Source organism: Ambystoma mexicanum, chromosome 4p, assembly GCF_040938575.1.
Source record: "Ambystoma mexicanum isolate Mex_15411 chromosome 4p, UKY_AmexF1_1, whole genome shotgun sequence".
Taxonomy (NCBI): domain Eukaryota; kingdom Metazoa; phylum Chordata; class Amphibia; order Caudata; family Ambystomatidae; genus Ambystoma; species Ambystoma mexicanum.
The window spans coordinates 669,573,083-669,593,745 of record NC_090927.1 but is presented as its reverse complement, the minus strand read 5'-3'; the positions used below and the strand labels follow the sequence as shown (position 1 = coordinate 669,593,745).

At 46.8% G+C, this 20,663-nt stretch overlaps 1 protein-coding gene across 6 annotated transcripts in view; it reads right to left on the bottom strand.

Moving 5' to 3' along the window:
• Positions 1-20,663, bottom strand: part of FAM135A (family with sequence similarity 135 member A) — a 1,883,908-nt gene that overhangs the window by 1,594,120 nt on the left and 269,125 nt on the right. Inside the window, exons 3-4 of one of the 6 annotated variants that reach the window (XM_069606210.1) lie at positions 7,696-7,824; positions 6,884-7,016 (exon numbers count right to left, since the gene is read on the bottom strand). The exons of 4 other annotated variants lie outside the window; for them this stretch is intronic. The gene's annotated coding sequence lies outside the window, so the exon portion shown is untranslated. The remainder of the gene's footprint in view (positions 1-6,883; positions 7,017-7,695; positions 7,825-20,663) is intronic. One more of the 6 variants, XM_069606209.1, reaches the window with a different exon arrangement.

Genomic DNA, 20,663 nt, shown 5'->3' with positions numbered 1-20,663 from the left:
ACCCGCAGCGAGAAACTCAGTGATAGGCCAATGAAAAAACGACAGGACTGAAAGACAAACGCGCACAAAGGGAGGAGAGAGGAAATGCCTATCGGACATAGAAAAGAATACTCGACATGTAGACGCATTATTCAGTGAGGCCGAACGAGTGAAGAGGAGGTGCGGAGGAAGAGTAAGGCAGACGAGGGGGAATTCAGGGAGAATAAACTCCAACTAGACAAAGAGGGTTAAGAAGAAGGAAGCAGAAGGGGACGCAGACAATGCAGCTCAGATGAAGAACAGAGTGGATGACTGGAGGGATGGGGACAGTGATGAATGGACACCAGATACAACTATGAGGCGGGGAGGAAAGAGCGAAAGCGACACAACAGTGACGAAAGTGGCGGGGACTGGTCAAGCTCCCTCCACAGCCGAGTAGGGAAGGTGAAAGTAGGAATGACTCAGACCACCAAAGGAGGAGGGGTAGGTCCAAAGACATGAGTTATGCCATTACTACAGAAGGGGCGAGGGGGGGGCGCATTATGTGCCATGGCAGACAATGGACAGGGACAACTTAATATGCAGTCTGCTTTCTCTAGTGGCGGGGTCCAGTAAATGGATACAGGCACTTGAGAAGAAGACGGCAGGGGTGACATTAGCAATAGGGGAAATGAAAAGTGTATTCACCGCAATCAAAGGACAGCAGGCAGGCAAAATATGGTACCAGGCAGTGTACAAACGGGTGAAATTAAGCACAAATGCCCACGATGGAGCCCCCTTTAACAACTGTTGAGCACATGTCAGGGAGGTTTTGAGAAGGATATATCCTGGCCGTTGCGACCTAGGGACAGTAATGGCTCATAAAATGAAAAGCAACAATGACTTGGCAGACTATATAAAATGGGTGCAGGACCTATAGATACAAGAGACGCGACAGCCTTGGGATGAATGCATACCCACGTTCTTATAAAACTTTCTTTATTGGCATTTAATAACACAAAGAACATTTAGCACTGTGTGCTTACAGTCCCTGTAACCCTCCCCCCCACCCCCCGGTACACCCCACACCTTCCCAAAGATAAACGCGGTCCATATGACTTAAATAGCCAATCATTTATGCCTCGACTTGCATCAGTCTTGTACTCGGATGGTAGCATTAGCGAGATTGCTCTGCCACAATGCAGTTCTTACTCCAACATCTTTATACTGTACTTGTATGACTTAACATTCAACGTCCGACGTGGAGGGCACTTTGTCTGTGTCTTCGGCTTGTCGGATCAGGAAGTGCGTATATGCATCCCACGTAATGCCAACATTGCCTCATTCATAATTCAAAGATCCCCAGCTATTTTCCATGTCAAAGCAATACATTATGCCTAACTTCCATTGTGAGTCCCATGGGCTCCCTCCCCCCCTCCCCCCACTGTATTGCCACCTGCCATTTGGCCAGTACGAGTAGTAGGCTAAGCAGTTTTCTTGTGCGTTTGGGGACCTCTTTAGTGTAGCATGGTTGGCAGTTAATGGCCTCTGCCTCAATGGTGACAAGACTGAAATCATGATATTAGGTCAACAGAACACCCTAGACAAACTTGACAAACTGTACGCCAACTTCTCCATTGACAACTCCATCATCCCCGTATCCACAGCCGTAAAGACACTGGGAGTATACCTTGACTCTTCGCTATCTATGACTAGACAAGTCAGCGCTATCACTTCCGCATCCGCACACACCACCAAACTCATAAACGCCATTAAGCCCTACCTCTCTAAACCCAACTGCCTCTCTATAGCAAGGGCAACCATTGGAGCCAAATTGGACTACTGCAATGCACTCCTAGCAGGCACATCAGCCAAAAACATAAACAGACTACAAGTCACGCAGAACAATGCTCTCCGGGCCGCTCTTAGTATCCCAAGAAGAGAGCATATCACCCAGGCCAGGCACTCAGCCCAATGGCTCCCGGTCAAAGATTGGATCACTCTCAAAATCCTCACCCTCACTCACAAATGCCTCTCTCTCTCCGCCCCATCCTATCTATCAGAAACCATCCTCAAACCTTCCTCCTCCCGTCCCACCAGGACGCAATACTCCAACCTAATCTGCATCCCACGCATCAAAAAAGCCAAAGCCGGAGGCCTAAGTTTCCCCTACATTGCAGCCAAGACCTGGAACGCTCTCCCTGCAGATATTAGAGCGGAAAACGCACTCCCCACTTTCCGCAGGAAACTGAAAACCTCATTCCTTGCAAAACAATTGGGAAACTCTCAGGAATCCATGTAAATATACTGCACTGCGAATGTATGCATGCCCACTGTAAATTCTGTATTGTATGTAATTACTGTATCCTATGTAACTAAGATATTGTCTGTAACAAGCGCCACGATGCCCACGGGCTGATGTGCGCTCTACAAATCTGAATAAATAAATAATAATAATAATATCCCAGTAGTCCTATTAATGGGTCTGGACTTATCGTTTGACCTGTGACACCGCTGATTGTGTGGAACACCTCTTCCCAGTATTGTTGGATCGTCAGGCAGTTCCAGGATACATGAATGAAGTCGGCCTGCTCAGTGTTGCACCATTTACATCTCCCTGTTGCATCTGGGAAGTATTACTTTAATTTAGCTTGTGTGTGGTGAAACTGGTGAATGTATTTGAAGTGAATTAGTTTATATCTTGCATTAATGCCTCCCTTTTTGATCCCCGTACAGCAGTATGTCCACAACTCTTCCGGGAGGTGTCTCCCCAGGGATTCTTTCCATTTCGCCCTTGGTGAGGCTCGTTCCCTGTTCCCCGTGTGTATGTACATATTATATAATCCGGATGTCACCTTGCTTCCTACCATGCCCTGTAGCAATTTGTCCAGCAAGGGGGTTGGGGGGTGAGATCTGGGGTTGTTCAGGGAGTGTGGTGAATATTTGGTGCAGACTAACCCGTAAGCGAAATTACATAAATATGTCCACTGCTGACATTGTTCCCTTCCCTTTTATCCAGAGTTATAAAGTTCCCTTCTGGGAAGAGGCCCCCAAAGTTGATCATCCCTAGCCTTCTCATCAGGGCCACAAAACCTGATTCTGCTGTGATTGGAATACCTGGTACATGCACCAAGGGGAGTCTGGGTGAGTACAGACCATGCCACTTTTTTTATGTTCTAGGCGCGTCCATGCCCTGCAGGTCACCTCTACTAGATTTCGTGCTGAGTGTGCCATGTCTTGTGCCGTTCGAATTACTGACCTTAGGAGATTCAGAGCTGCCACTGCTCTTTCTACTTCCACGTGCCTCCTGTCCCCTTGTGTTTCATACCAATGCGAGATATCCAGCCTGTGCTACAGTGTATTATATTTCAAGGTCGGGTAGCGCTGGTGCCCTTCGGAAACCGGCCCCACTAGTTTATCCCACTAGTTTATCCCATGATAATCTGGCAGGCTTCCCCACCCACAGGAACTGTGTGATCGCCAACTTCACAGTGCGAAAGTATTCCCCGGGTACTCCTTTTGGAGCGTTCAGAAATACATAAAAGGAATCTAGGGAGTAGTGTCATTTTAATGTGGGATACCGACCATACAGATTAAGGGGGAGATTTTGCAGCCCGGGCTTGATCCAGGACTCTCAGATAATTGCTATGGTACACTACAGTATCATCCCTGGCAACATTGATTCCCAAATAGCGAGTCTCAATCATGTGCCACTGATATCCCCAGTCATCCTGATATTGTTGGACTGTTCCGGTCAGCGGGAAAAGCACCGATTTAGAGGCATTCACTTTCAGGCCAGATAACTCAACAAAGTTTTGAACCTCCCTCATTATTGGATCTAAATTGATGTTGAGGTCCCTGAGAAACAGCACCATGTCATCCGCATATAGTGAAATTACTATCCTATGGTTGTGTAGCCTCACCCTGCGGTGTATATGTAGTTCTCAAATCCGTTCGGCGAATGGTCAATCGCCAAAGCAAAAAATAAGCAGTGGCGAGAGCCAGCATCCCTGTTGGGTTCCCCTCTCGAGGGCCATTGGTGGTGTCAACTGGCCATTTACGCTCACCCTGGCCACTGGCCGCGTGTGCAGCAGTTGGACCATGACTATGTAGTTTTCACCCATTCCCATCCGTCTTAATACAGCAAACAAACGGTCATTCGACCGAGTCAAACACTTTAGTGGCATCCAGTAACCCCGCCACTATCGTTTCCTCGGGCGGCACATTCTCTTTAGAGAAGTTGTCTATGAATGAGGTTATGCTTTCTCGAAAAACCGTATCAGTGAGGCCCTCACTCTTAAACCGCCATGGGGTCTTCTCTCCACCCTTCCCGACAGTCGCATTTCCATCATTACGGGGGCATGATCGGAGAGCGTTCGGGCGTGTATCCACACCTCCACCACCTGTTCCATTAATGAGCGTGAGACAAGAAAGCAATCTATCCTCAATACTGGAGTTGTGGGGACTCGAGTGACGTGTATTGTCTTGCCGTTTGATTGCATACCCTCCACCGATCTGTGATTTACCATGACAGTGTCATACCTTGTAACATGTTGGTCCGTTTGCTCACATATCCCGGGAATCCCTTTGTCTGTTCAATTGCAAGCTGCATCTCTGCGTTAAATCGCCAGACCAAATGATCTTCTCAAGTGGTAACTCCCCAAGCTGTCGGTCCACCCACTCCAGTGTATCCACCGTGTCCTGATTCAGGCCATAACAGTTAATTAATGTGTAAGGTTCCCCCTGGACAGTGCCCTGGACAATGAGGCCTCTGCCCTCCTCATCTTTCACCACTTTGGTTTGATGGAACCCCACATTGCTGTGCATTAGAGTGCCCACCCCCCCTTGCATATGACGAATACGAGAAAAAGTACCTGTGACACCCCCAGGTTTTCCCAAAGTTAGATTCCATGTCTGATGTGAAATGAGTTTCTTGCAGGAATGCTATTCCCAAGTGGTGTCGCTACATGTACAGCAATATTTTACGGCATTTAGTGCGGCATTTCAACCCCCTAATATTCCGGGAAGTTGAGCGTGGCCATTTCTTTCCTTTAGCGGAAAGGGCTGTGAGAGTCATAGGTGTTGTGGCAGGTGTACCATGCCCCCCCCAACCCTCACCAACAACCCCAACTAGTCAGTGAAATGTGGTCCCCCTCACTACCAATCAACTTTCTCCCCCTGGCAACTTGAATTTCCCCCTCCCCCTTCATTGAGTGCCCCAACAAGTCAGCTGTCCCCCAACCCTATGCATGTGCCCTCTGGATCTTTTGCTCGAGGGGGCACTGCGACCTGACCTCCCAGTACACCTTCGGAAGCATGTCAAACCCACACTATGTTACAAGGATGCATTGCCGGCGACTTGTCACAGTTAAAGGATATACTCTTGCAGTGTCTCAGCAGTTATTGTTCCCTCTCGGATGGGGATTCCTTGGTTGCGTCTCCAGGAATGCTGTGGCTTCCTCCGGGTTATCAAGAAGAGTGCCCGGCCATCGTGCTAGACTATCAACTTAGCGGGGAACATCATTGCGTATTTCAATCCCCGGTCAGTTTCTTGACTAGCAGAAACGTCTTCCTTGATGCCTGCACTTTATCCGAAAAATCTGGAAACAGTTTAATCGTGCTGTCTTTGTAGTGGACTGTCCCTTTCTCTCTAGCCTTGCGCAGCGCCACATCCCGATCCCGGTAGTTCAACAAGCGCCCAATCACTGGACGGGGTGATGCACCCGGAACGGGCCTCCTTCCACTCGGTATGTTATGCGCTCTTTCAACTATGCATAGTTCCGAAAACCCATCAGGACCCGGAGCCCCTCGTCTTATTTCTTCCACCAGGGTTTCCATGTCTTTTCGATCAATCGTTTCCAGGGGTCCAATAATTCTGAGGTTATTCCTCCTAGATCTGGACTCCAAATCATCCTGCTTGTCTATGAGCTCTTTCAGAGCTCTTTTCACTCTGGACATTTCCCTGGTTATGGAGGCGGATGTGGTTTCCAGTTCCGAAACCCTTCTTTCTGTTTCGTCCAGCTGTTCCCTGTGTTTGTCGAGGCAAACCTGCAAGTGGTCCACCTTGCATGTGAGCGTGTCCAGTTTAGTGTCATGGGATTGGACTGCAGTTGCGTGAACATCTCTTTAATGTCCTGAAATGTGCCCGCTGGATCCTGTGATGACGCTTGTGGGTGTACCTCTGGCATGGTCTTCATCGGTTTGATGGTTTTGGATGATGCAGGTGAGGAAGTGTAATTTTGCCTGGTGCTTACTTCCCTTCCCTGATTTGCTCATTGCCGTTGATCTGGTTTGATGGGTGAGAAGCGGGGCAACCCCACAGTAGATCCGATCTGCAAGGTTCTTCTCACACAAGCTTGAGCCATGCACAGTCGAGCCAAGCCTGCATGGCCACCCCTCCTCCAGTGACAGGCAAAGTAAAAGTTTCAGCAGCCCCTTCCAGTCGTGGTCAGTTGAGGACTGGCCTGTGGGTTGCCGTGTCGGTTTGTGCCGTTTACAGTGCGCACAGTGGAGTCTGCGCAGTCTCACCCCCAGTCTGAGGTTCTGCTATGGCAGCCTCAGCCACCCTGCTGTGGCTTCTGCAGGTGAGGGCCACCACCCAGCCGCTGCACTTGTGGACCTAGTCACCTCAAGGATTGGTGGTGCTTTAGTTGTTCACCCACCTTGTTTATTTGTGGCCAGTATTAGCCGTCTGCTCCCTGGGCAGTGTATGACCTAGATAGCACCTCTTATTTGGATATATGTTGTGGTATGCATTTCTTTCTTGATACAAGCGGCGCATATCGTGCAACTGGTTCTGCATTCTCCAGGCTGCAGCAGTGCATATATCTAGGCAGGTTGTGTGCTCAGTGTATACATTATGTGCCGCTGGACTTACTGCCATGCCGTCCCAGTATTCCCGGGGGGAACTGATAGCTCTGCTCACCTCATGCTTCACTGGAGAGGGGCACGGTTCAGTTCACCAGTTTCTTCTCTCCTGTATTGGTCCCAGAGCAGGGCCCTGCTATGCAGCCATCCATGTGCCGAGGTATTCAGATGCCTGAATAGAACGCCAACATCTATGCGGGGAGCGAGAAAGAAGCAGGAGGGGTAAAGGGTCTCAACAGAGGAGCAAATAATGAAATGGTCTGCCCATAGGACTGGCATAGGCGGGAAAGAGGTCACCAGTGCAGGAGAGGCAAAAATGTGATTAGTGTATTGCCAAGAAGATGAGCAGGACCAATAAGCAGCTGAGGAAGATTATGGTCGGACAAAGCTGTGGTTACGCGGGTGGCATGCAAATCAGAGGGATCATTAGGGTGCATATGAAAATCACCAACAACTATTAAATACAAGAAGCGCAGCTTTAAATTTGAGACCAATTCTGAAAAATCCACGAAAAAAGAGAAATTGAGGGAAGGGGGTGATAAACTGTCAAATTATGAGTTATTTTTGAAGCAGACATGGAGACCCACACTAGGAGGGCCTGCATCCTAATATCATGGGCAAGTAGCAGCAATACACAGCTCAGAGAGCAGCGGTATATCAATGCAACTCACCCCCGGGATGTGCAGATAGTCTGTCCATCCTAAGAATACTGTAAACTAGGGGCAATGCCTGGACTAAGCAAGGGCCAGAAGTATCTCCCAGCCAGCCCTCAGTAACACAGGCCAAGTCAGGCGTATGTTAAAAAAGTAGCTCATATCAAGCTAACGCATGCACAGCAGGGAAGCATATCGCATTTGTCCATTAACTTACCGTTTGACTTTGTTCAGGGATCTTGTGCATTTCAGAAAAACAATCATCTGAAGTGCTCCAAGTGTGGTGTTGCTCTGCACCTAACGTCTCAGCCACGCTGTTCTATTGCCGACCGTGCGGACGTCAAGGCTGTAAGAGCAAGAAGAAGTGACTGCAAGCCGCAAAGGCAAAACACGGACAAACTACAGACTCAATACTCCAAAATTGAACTTGTGCATTGCCCCGCCCCCGTCCTCACAGAGAACTCGGCATCCTTATAAGCAGCAGTGCACATGCATCTGTGCTTGCATCTGAAGTGCTCTAAGTGTGGTGTTGCTCTGCACCCAACGTCTCAGCCACTCTGTTCCATTGCCAACCAAGGCTGTAAGGGCAAGAAGAAGTGACTGCAAGCCGCAAAGGTGAAACGTGGACAAACTATGGACTCAATACTCCAAAGTATTCACTTGCTGAACTTTAAGTTATTACTGACCTCAGATTAGGGGCTGGACTATTATTGTGGGTTGGTCCAGGTGGGTGGACTGTTACGTTGTATTGTGGGCTGTCCAACACTGTAAACGTGAAATTCTTAGGAAGATGCCGTAAGAGCGTATTATCACATCCACTTTCTCTTTTTCTTTGATCCATTCAGATTCAACGCGTGCATTGCCCCACCCCCATCCTCACAGAGATCTGGGCATCCTTATAAGCACTAGTGCACGTGTATCTGAAGTGTTTCAAGTGTGGTGTTGTGGTGTTAGATGGTGAGGTGAGTGTAATTATTGCTACAAAATATTTTGCAGTTCCTTCTCCTATAACATATCTCTGTAAACCTGGTGTAAAAATGTAAACCTCTAGTTGGTTAATGGCGAGTGGATTAAGGAACGGAAGGTGCACTGGTACCGCCCTCGTACAGCTTGCCTTCTTTGACTTTCCGTTGTGTACCAAAAAGTCTCAGAAGGCAGACTCTTTTGAATCTGTTAGTAACATACCCAAAGAAATGGTTGCCACCACTGGGAACGGCCAAACTCTAGAATTAGCAGATATTGATATGTGTGTTTCAAATGATTTGAAACATCCTGATAAGGAGCATGTTAATCAATCAATGATTGAAACTAAGGTTGATGTATAAGTAGACATCGCTGCTGATCTAATGTTGGGTGCAGAACAGCAAACTAAACTTACTACGGCAAATCTAACAAGCGGATGCATTAAACGATCGAGTAAAGGACTGTCTCAAAATGCCAACTGTGATTTTTCTAATCTATCTTGTGAATTTGGAATAAATGAGACGGTGGCCTTAGATAATCAAGTTCGGCTATCCATTGGAATGTTGACTCCTCGGATTGCAAACATGAATCATGCCTTACATTCCAAGGATGAGCAGGGATGTTCATACTCCCCAAACACTTCCTATCATGTGTTGGAAGGGATAAAAGATCCCTTTAGAGCAAACTACGACCACAAGGGGAGCGGTAAGATTAACTCAGGACATATTAAGAGGAGTGTCAATTATAATCCATCACAAACAACTGGTATTGATATTGTCTCATCCCTATCTCCTGACTAACAAACACAACACGTTCCCTGTCATCATTGGCATTCCAGATCTGCATGATAAAGGCCATGACTTGACGCATTTAGAATTACATGACATAAAACGCAACATGCAGGAAATTCTGTCTAAATTAAACAGACTGGATGGGTATGTCATGGCTAGAGACACCTGTGTGAGCGAACGTTGCATGACAATACACACAAAACCAATTATTACCCACGAGCAAGGGACGCAGGGGAGTCTAATACCAACAGCAACCCAAGGGCAGGAATTATTCATACAACGGTCAGAGTTAAATGACGTACTGGATACTGTTTTAAACGCCATTAGTACAACCAACACCAACATATTTGATCTCAAAAATGAAATTGGCATTGCTAAATCTACAGGTGTGAACCAGGTTCCACAAATGGAAGAGGTACTTGACAGTCCACCTGCATTGACCAACATTATTGAGCAACAAAATAGCGTAGAACTTCTGGAGGAATCCCCTTTGGCAAACCCAGTTTTTTTATCTAGGCACCACCGCAAACTCCAGCAACGCGCAATAAAACGTGCTGAAAAAAGGAGAATATTGTTACGCTCACCTGGCTCCCACAGAGGCGTCGATCTGAACTGGACAGCTGCGGTCTCCACCAATGTGACGCGTAGGGCCGAGATGACGGACTGGACCGGGCCACCTAGCTTCGTTTGCTTGGCCCGTAGGAATATTCTTCTGTAAATGGAGAAAGGGAATTAACCACCCGTGGGGTTGAGCGTAAATCCCCCGCCCCCCTGCTGTTCTCCCCACAGATCACCTTTGATGTCCCTTCTTATACTCTCACCTGATGGTTTGAAAAGAGGAGCTCTCCATCCTGCATTGAGCGCAGGGGTGCGTTGATAACCAGTTGCTTCACTGGCTCGAAGGAATTGGTGAGTTCCAGAACAATATTGACTCCGAAAAGTATGTAGTTCGTAAGAGTTCACATGTCTGACTTTCACTCTTGTCCGATTCCTTGCAGTTTGCAGCTTGACCCCAGCGAAGAGTTCCTTGTGGTAGCTGATGAAGTTCAGGTAAGGATTTGGCTTATCCTACACAGTTCAATAAAATAAGGCTAGAATGTAACCTGTGGCTTGCTCCCTTATTCAGGTGTGGAGAGAAAATATGAAGTTTGGGGCATAATGCCTCCGGCGGTAAAATTAGGTACGTCTATTGTGGTGAGAAGAGTTCCCCTTGTTTGTCTCTTCGTCTCACCTTGTTGTCCTTTTGTTCCCCTTAGGGGCTGGGGTACGGCGAGGATGCAATGGAGACTGCGCCAACCCGTGAAGAGGAATAATACCCCCGGCGGTAATCAGGTAAGTCTATGGGGGTAGTTACTATTGCCTCTGTTTATTCCCTTGGCTCACCTTTGCTGTTCTTGTGTTCCCCTTAGGTGCCAGAGTGCGGCGGGAACGTGTAGAAGAATGTGGTGGTTCGTGAGGATGCTGCGAAGGCCGGTGAGTTCAGCACGGCGCTGCAGCAGGCGAGGCGGCGCGCGTAAAATGCTTCTTTCTTCCAGCTCGAAGGCGCTGGATCCGGAATTCAGGTAAGGATCAAAGGTTTTGCTCTTATTCTAACCTCTTCTCCTTCTGTTCCTCCCTTTTACTAGGAGCTGCAGAATCGAGGCGGGCGTGGCAGAAGACTGGATGCAGGCTTGCAGACACGGTGAGCGTTACGCTGCTGGATGCAGAATAACGCGAAGCGTGTGCTGCTCTTCGGGCGTGGCTTAAATAGCCTCCAAAGTAGTCCCAGGTAAGTATTCCTCCCCAGCCCCACCCGAGTAAAAAATAGTCCCTAGGTAAAATAGTCCCTTCCAAGCCTCATTTGGCTTGGAGCTCTGCAGCATGGTCTGCATCAGGTAAGCTTGCAGCATGGTCTGCATCAGGTAAGTTCTACTCTATGAGCCTGGCGCCTAGGGCGCCAGGACCGCACCCAAACAGCCCCTAGCAGGGGTTTTTGGGCTTGCTCAAAATAACTTGATGCCTGCTTCCAGGGTTGCTGGACCTGGTCTGGTTCCCCGGGGGTAGGCATCATGACAAATATCTGCCAATGAAAAGCAAAAAAAATGAAAACAAAAATCCTAACTTTGTTAATTTGAACTCTTCAAACTCAGACCCCCCAATGAACGGGGATGAGGAGGTCATCGATGTTGATCAACTTTCTAAATAAAGTCAGCTACAGCTCTGTACTGAAGGGGGTGGTGTTAAAGGGGACAACAAGGAACAGAAATTGGTGTCAGTAGGAATGGTCCCTTTAACCACGTTGGCGCAGCACAAAGTGTCGGAGGCACTTTGTGATAAGAAGCTTAGTTCAAAAAAGGAATGCACTTCATTAGACGACTGTGGGGCAGGGATCTTAAAAACCCAGAAATTATCAAAATTCTTAAGTGCACTACTACTACATCCTCTGACTATAGGAGCGTAAATAAACTTGATACCAACTGTAATACTCCCATTGTTATTAACCCCCAAATTCATTTATATTCAGAAATATTGTCATGATGCCTACCACCGGGCATCCGGATCAAACCCATCGGCCCCGGGAGCAGGCATCCAGACATTTACAAAAACCCCAGCAGCCCCAGCTAGGGGCTGTCTGGTATCGGTGCTGGCGCCGTAGGCACCATGCTCATAATAAAAAACAGTCCTGGCACCATAGGCGCCAGGCTCATAGACATTACTTACCTCATGCAGACCATGCTGCAAATAAATCCAAGCCAACGGGAGGCCTGGATGGGACTATTTTACTACAGGGACTATTTTTTACTCGGGTGTGGTCCTGGGGAACTTTTTTCCTGGGACTACTTTGGAGGCTATTTAAACCACGCCCGAACAGCAGCACATGCTTCGTGTTATTCTGCATCCAGCAGCGTGACTCTCAACGTGCCTGCAGCCAGCATCCAGTCTTCTGCCACGTTCGCCTCGAATCCGGAGCTCCTAGATTAAAGAGGAAGAAAAGGACAAGGTTAGAAAACAAACTTATTTCAAATTCCTCACCTGATTCCGGATCCATTTCATCTCCCGACCTGGAAAGTACATCGGTCCTGCACGCGTCGCTTCGCCAGCTCCAGCACGGCGCCATACTCACCAGTTCTCACAGCATCTTTCGATCCGGCACTGTCTCCATCATTTCTTCGCCGTACTCCGGCACCTAGGGGCACAAGAATAACAAGGTGAGCCAAGGGAATCAACAAATACCTCTTACCACCATAGACTTACCCGATTTACCACCGGCGGTATTATTCTCCATATCTTCATATGCCGCATCTGTAAAGAGGGAGAAAAACAACACGTTAACACATGCAATAGTTACCGGACAGCGTTGGGTAACACAGACTCTTACCTGAACGCCAGCAGCAGCTACGAGACCTTCTTCTCACGAACTCAGTTGCAATTTAAGGAAGGAAGGGGACAAGAGTGAACATCGGGCACATTGAACTCTTTGAAATTGATGTCAATGCTTAACGGAACTCTCCCAACGCCTTCAAACCAGTGAAGTAACTGGTATCTACGCGCCCCTGCAAGACACGCAGGATGGAGAGCTCATCTTTTACAAACATAAGGTGAGGTTACTAAGGGGATATCGGAGGTGATTAGTGAGGGAGAGCGAGAACAGTTGGGAGGCCATCACTAAAACCCACAGGTGGCTAATCCCTGTCTCCACTTGCAGGAAAATACTTCTTCGGGTCAAGCAGACAAGACTAGGCGGGCCAGTCCAGACAGTCATCTCTGCACTACGCATCACGTTGACCGAGACCGCAGCAGTCCGGGTCCGATCGACACCCCTGTGGGGTCCAGGTGAGCGTAACAAATATGTAGCAACTCGGTAACTGACTCCAACCGCACGAATGCCCAAAATAACGGCTTATCTATTGTTAAGATTGGGGCAGGAAAATGTAAGGAATTTACTACTATTGAGGAAAGAAATAAGCATGCTCTTCCCTCAGAACAAGCAATTCACATAGAGATGAGCAGAAATGTCCTTGTTGTAGAAATACAGTTTATTAATTCCAACGATAAGAATGCCAGCAATGATAACAGAAGCGGTTTTTAAAAGTTACCCAGTGGTAACGTTACAGGGACGTTGTTGCCACAAGGGGATAGTATTGACCGTGGTGAACTGGAGAAAGCATTAAATAATGGCACTCTGTCATTGTAAAGTGCAATTCATTTACTAAAAACCTCACAACCCATTACTATACCTCATGAATCTGCGAACAAATGTACAACGATGAGTTTTCACAATGGAGTACAGGCAACAGTTCAAGATACATTAAATCTGACAAGTTGCCTTTCAACTGTGAATAAGCAATCAATTACCAGTAATCCAACTCTTAATGGAACAGCTGAATATCAAGCTGCCAAGTATCACCAAGATAGTCCAGCAAGAGGGGTCCCAAAGCAGGGATTTAACATAATGGGTCTGGAGGGTTGCAAATACATGTTTGGGCACGTCAGAATAAACAGGAGATATTTGTTGGATCTAATTTATAGAATTCCATCCCTTAGAATACTACCTTCCAATGATTTTGATAAAATTGCTTTAGCATCACACAAGAACTATAGGATGAGGTGTCATTTACTTTCATAACATGTTCTGAAACTTATTTGGTCATTTCGACAGGAATTAGCTGTCATGGGTTTTGTCCTTCATACTTTTAATGATGTTAAAATTGCCGAAGAATTTCTAGACAATAACCAAAAACAGCGAACTGAGAACACAAACGAAGAAATTGGAAATTCCCAAGGTGAAAAGTTATGTATTTCACAACTTCTTGCCATTGCCCGTAAGACTCCCAACCTAGCATGGATCGAACCATTATTAAAAACCATTTTTTCTGCAAATCCTGATCCAAGTACAGCATAGATCAAAGTGAAGCAGAAATTTAAGCTTCTTTCATGGAATTCATGTGGATTTTTAAACCGCCCAAAATGAATTTGGTCCTTTTCATCTAATGAGGCACCAGCCATTATTCTCTTTCAGGAAACCATGAAATTAGATGCATTAGAGGGGTTATAGATTAAAGTTTTGACTCAAAAGGGTCGAATGACAAAAGGGTTGAGTCAATTCGACCAAAAAAAAGGATCACATTTTTTGAGTCCCCCGAAAAACCCAGTTTTTGGTGTAAAAACACAATTTTTTACCTATACTAAATAAAAAATAAAAAACTATCCATTTAAAAAAATCGATCCTTTTGTTTTCGGTCGAATGCACTCTCACCTTTGGCATTCGATCCTTTTGATTTCGTAACTTTAACTGGACACCCATTAGAGGTCCCTGATTACTGTATTTACTGTTCTTTTGGTCACAAAGGTGTAGAGGGGCGTTCATCTGGAGGGCTGGCAATCAGTATAAACAATTCTATCGATTGTTATTCTAAGATGATATACTCATCGGAGCAAATTTTGGCAGTAGTGATTGACTTAAAGATAGTGGAATGGAACCCGATTCTGCTGATTTGTCTCTATTGGAATCCTTTAAAATTTACTATCGATGAGGTATTCGATGAAATCGACAGATGCTTAGAACTGGCACTTACCCTCAATCTCAATTTTGAAGTAATTGTGGGGGCAATTTAAATTTGTTATGTAACCATTGCTAAGATGTTGGGAATAAAAAGTATTCTGTAAGATCAAAAATTATGTGTCAAAGAGGAGACAAAAGTGAGCATATTTTAATGACTGGGAAATGTCATTAGTCCAATTTAAAGAATCATCCTTGAACTATACTTGGCAAAGAGGCACATCATTCTCCATGATTGATTATTTCTGCATTTCCGATTCACTTTTACGATCGATCGAAAGTACTGTTATAAATGCATTCATGGGAAGTGATCATGTCCCCATCCAATTGTTACTAACTACTGAATATAAAGCCCTTGAGGTTAATGATTTTTTACTTGCTGTGGAGACGAAGCGCACTCAAATTTCATTAAAATGGAATCCTACATTATGTAGGAAACTTATGGAAATAGTATCCAACAAGTTGCATGGTAGGGAGTATAACTGTTCGGAATGGAAAGACCTGCAACTTTGGGATACATGTTTGGTTGAGGCTATTGACCATACATTATCCTCTCTCTTAAGAAAACAAAAACCTTGTATGACTCCCGGCACCCATTTGACCCAGACATTAAATATCTAAAAAGAAAGAAAAATAGAGACCTAAGAAAACTAAAAAGAGAAACCATTAGTAGGTCTCAAATTTGGTATCTTAAAAAAATAATTGTACAAATCTACAAGAACAAGATCAAAGAATTACATATAAGACACTATAATCACCAGAATTGTGACATGATTAGAGCCCTAAATAGGCATAATACAAGATACGTATGGTCCATTATTAAGACCAACCAAGCTATGAGTTGTATTACTTCAAAAAAATATTATTCCAGCTGAAACATGGAGGGCTTTTTTTGGTTTCAAGTATCAATTACCGGACCGTTTTGCACATCTTAAATTTAACGTACCAACTAAATTAACAGCATTAATGATGAAATGGACAATAGCAGATATTGAAAGGGGCAATCAATCAACTTTCCAACTCTAAAGCAGCGGATCCTGATCAGATTCCAGCTTGTGTATACAAAGCAGATGTGAAACTTTGGGCTACTATACTGAAAAACAAGTTTGATAAGATTTTGATTACCGGAGTTGTTCCAGACTCTCGGGTCTCTGCTATTCTCATCCCTATTTTTAAAAAAGGAGACCCAACATGTCCTGCAAATTACAGGGCTATCTTCTCGTTAATAGACGCAGCAGCAAAACAAAAAAAAAAAAAAAATCTATTCTTGTTCTTTTTTAATTAGATAAACAGCTGGAAGTTTTAAACATATATTCCAAGTCTCAAATCGGTTTTAGAGAAGCCACGAGTACTACTTTGAACGCGACCATGATGGCCCACCTACTAGCAGGCACAAAAGCAAAAGAACTTAGTACGCTTTACATTGCATCAATTGATATGCCAGCTGCTTTCGATACGGTGGTAAGGAATTTGTGATGGACAAAGATGTACAAATCTAGTATACCAGTCTATCTAATTAACTGGATTGCCAAATTCCATCAAAACACTTCATAAAGATTCAAACTATGAAGGAGGGAGCATTAACTGATCCAGTTAATTCATATTTGGTATTAAAAGAGGGATGCAACTACACTGCAAAATTGTTTAACTTATATCTCAGTTATTTGGACGAGATATGGGAATCTAATGAAATTTTTCCGGATCGATTATGTTCCTTAAAATTTAACTGGATAGTGTTTGCAGACGATATTGTTTTGCTGGATTTGACGCTAGCTGGCTTACAAAGAAAATTGCAAATGTTCTCTGAATATGCTTTTTGTAATAATTTGAAACCTAACTCTTCCAAATCGAATATCATGATTTTCTATTCCAGTAAAAGCGGTAAAAGGAGTTCATGGAATATTGATGGTAAGGTGATTAATCATCCCGAGGAATTTGTTAATCTTGGATATAGGCTGAGCAACTCCTCAACATTGAAAATTTTGGTGGACCACTTGCATTCTAAGGCAAGACCTCTTTCGAACTAGATGAAAAGCATATTTTCAAAGTATTGCACATTTTCTTTGATCCCGCTATTGGATTTTCTTACTTTAAAAGTGGAACCTGTTCTATTGTATTCCTGATATGTGCTTACATAATGTGAAATGTCAACTTAATTCCATTCAGGGAAAAATGATGAAATCAGCACTTCATTTGTCTGCCTCCATTCTCAACTGTGTAATCCGGCATGAATGTGGATTGATTTCTCTTGCATGTCGATGGGAATGGAGAGCACTAACTATAGTACGATCACTAATCCACCAAGTAATTCACTATATCAGGATCTTAGCCTTATTATTAAGGGTTGTAGCCAGCTCACTTATGGCATATGGTATTAGTATGAAAAGAATTCTAGATGAATTGGACGTAGACATAAATGATTTACATATGCGTCCCGGATATGTAAAGAAAACGCTTTTTGAGCGTGAATGGATACTTACTATTGAAGAACTATCAAAGCTAAGTACTTATACAGAGTACGTAAAGTATTCACGTAAAAGGGAAGGGTGCTGGTTATATCTTGCAATTCTTCCCTGTAGTATTACACAAATGTTTTATATGAGATTTAAATTGAATCAGATTCACACTCTTGAAAGGGAAAAGCATTGGGGTCTGACTAAACTTACAACGTTGGGTATGCATTGTCGATTTCATAATCGCAATGAACTCGTTGAGACTTTAAAACATCTTCTATTGGAGTGTCCGTATTTTAAAAATGTTTGCACAACGCTTCCGATGTGATTTGTTAACATTAACTGTTGATTATATGGAGAATTTGCGGGATCGAATGATGCTGGGGCAAGGAAAAGCACTAATCTTTGCCTTGGTAGCTTTCATAAAGGTGATTGACGACGAATTACTACTATTGTAAACTTTTGGAATTGAATTAATAGTAGTAATTGAGATTCCAAGATGGCCGCCGGCACTATGTAGACGTGCCGATGGCGCTCTCCGGACCCGTTAAATGTAAGGTGCCCACCAGCCCATTTACAGGCGACAGGACTGCGAGCCCCCCCCAGAGTGGCGGGGGTGCTGGAGAATAGCGGGTCGAGCCACCAGTGTTGCAGCAAGGAGGCAAGGCTGCGCTGAGCATTCGGGCGGGTGCCGGAGAGGCCGCCGAGCAGCGCAGCTCAGCGGAGCCGGGAAGGCCAGTCCGCGTTGGGAGACGAAAAGGGAGCGCGTCCCCCAGAGAGGCGGAGGGCCGTGAAATCGGGGGATCCCTGTGGACACCCACGCCGGAGCAGCGCGAGACGGAGAGACGCCCTTGGGGAATGTTTGGCTGCTGTCCCAGAGCCAGGAGAGAGAAGCCGGGACGTTCGGCCCTGGGGGCGGCCCGCTCCTGCTGACGGGCCCGACCGCGACAGGGGAGACGCTCTTGGGGAGCTGCTGGCTACTGACCGGAGGATAAAGGAGCGGGGCCAGGGCGATCGGCCCCCGGGGGAGGCCGTTCCTGCTGGTGGATGCGGCCCTGCCTGGAAGGCGAGAGTTGTGCGGCCGGGAGCGCCGGCGGCCGCGTTGGGAGAGAGCAGCTGAACGGAAGACAGCCTCACGAGACAGGGTGCCCAACCCGTTGGTCCCCGAAGCAGCAGCAGTTTTGGAGCTGGTGAAGTAAGGAATCCAGGCCTGACGGGCCTCCAGTGTATGGGAGGGCGGACTGGTGCTGCGGGGCCCCCGGACAAAAGAGCAGCAAAGAGGTCGAAAAGCGGGAGACCTTGTGGACATGGACTTGCGCCCACAGTCATCGGGACTATTATTCAGGGATCCTAAGTGAACTCCTATCGTGCCATCACCCACGGACAAATAGGGGGTGGACAGAGACGTGATCCACCCCCCTGGAGTGTAGAGAGCTCGGTGAAGGCTGTGGGGCAGGTTGGAACCCTAGTCGAGCGAGGGCAGTTGTGCGCTCTGCACACCGGTCAGAGGGAGAAGAGGCGAGAGGGAGGCCAGTCAGGGTGCTGGCTGGGAGCAGAGGGGGGAAAGCCAGTCCCGCCCCCCTAACATTCGGTTGGATCGGCCGGAAGCTGTTGATGACTGGATCAAGGTGACAGTCGTGCGACGCGCCTGCTGGAGAGAGGTGAGCGCCATGTCTACGAAACCCAAAAGGGAAAGGGGGGAGAGGATTGCAGACTGCGGGGGACACCCCGGGCACCTTGCAGGCGATGTGGCCACCCCAGCCTTTGAGAGAGGGTGCGGGGACCCCCGGTGGCGAACAGGAGAAGACCCCACACTAGGGGAATCGGAGGCCATGGCCCCCATGCCTAGACGGGAGTTCCTGGGGGAACTATAAGCCTTGCAAGCAAACTTAGCAAAGACCTTCCAGGAACAATTCCAGCTGATGTGCAACGACCTGAATGAAGCCCTTGGGGAAATGAAACACGAGCTGCGACAACTGGGCGAAAGAACGGATGCCCTAGAGAAAGGGCTCCAAGAGGTGGACACAGACACGACAGCCAATAGTGAAGCTATAGAGAGGCTAGACATTGCCACCAGAAACCTTGAGATCCAAATGGAGGACCTAGAAAATCGCTCTCGGAGAAATAAGAGTAAAACTGCTGCCAGAATCGGTGATGGACAAGAACTTGAAGGCAGTGCTTCAGGGCATTTTTGCGGATATCCTGGAAGAGGACAGCCCAGAGAGGGTTGAGCTGGACCGAGTGCACAGAACTGGTCGACTATCTAAAGGCCAGACAACACGGCCGAGAGATGTCCTTGCAGCGTTTACGAGATACGCTCAGAAGGAGGCGGTCCTCAGAGCAGCAAGACAAAAGGAACCAATCATGTATGAGGGCCACCAGATTGCTTTCCATCAAGATCTGGCGAATAGTACACTCCTGAAAAGGACGCAAATGGCACCACTACTGACAGCCTTCAAAGAGAAAGATATCCGCTACAAATTGACTTTTCCTTTTGGCCTGCTTTTCGAATGGGAGGGGACTCAGAGGCGGATCACCTCTCTCCAGGAAGGGTCGGATCTTCTGCGACTGGATCTCGAGGAAGTGCCGGCGGGAGCGGGCCAGAAACCCTGGAATGGTCGTCCGAGACCTCGCCAATGGGAATGGACGAAGGTTGGAGATAAAAGGCAGAGAGAAGCCAAGAAATCCAGCGTAGCACGAGGCGAATCTGGGACTGAGCCCTAAAACGGAGAGTATTGTCAGGGGTGGTGGGCCTCTAGAAGGGCGATTTGGCGGAAGGGTTGCAGGCGGAGCGACCATGTTGGAACCGTAAGGGCGATGAGGCCCGACCTGGGAGCGAGGAGAGGGCGGGAAGGCCTTAGCCTTCGGGGGAGGGAAGGGGGGGTCAAAGTGGGGGAAAGGGGGGTTGGCGACTAGCAGTGGATGGGGGGGCGAGCAAAGGAACACTCCAGGATAGCAATAGCCCTTATATGTTAGCACTCTTCTCAAGTGGCTAACGCATAACGTAAAGGCTAAACACCCCTCTTAAAAGGAAGAAGTTGGAGCACTTTATGCTGAAGGAAAAGCCGGATTTCATGGGGCTTCAGGAAACACACCTGCTGAGGAAAGATCAGAGCAGGCTAAGGTTGCGGGGTTATGATCAGATTCTCCATGCCTCAGGCCAAAGCAAAACAAAGGGTGTACCCCTGGCTATTCGTAACACGGTGGGCTTTACTGTTTGTGACACGATCAGGGATAAGGACGGAAGGTATATAGTGGTCAGAGGGAAATACCAAGAGTCTCCCTACACAATAGCCGTGGCCTATGGCCCCAACTCAGGCCAAGAGCAATTCCTCCAATGGGTTTTGAAAGTATTGGAAGAGCAGAGTTGCGGCCAAATAGTCTTGGGGATTTGAACACAGCATGGGACAGGGAGAAGGACAGAGCTGGCAGACAAGGG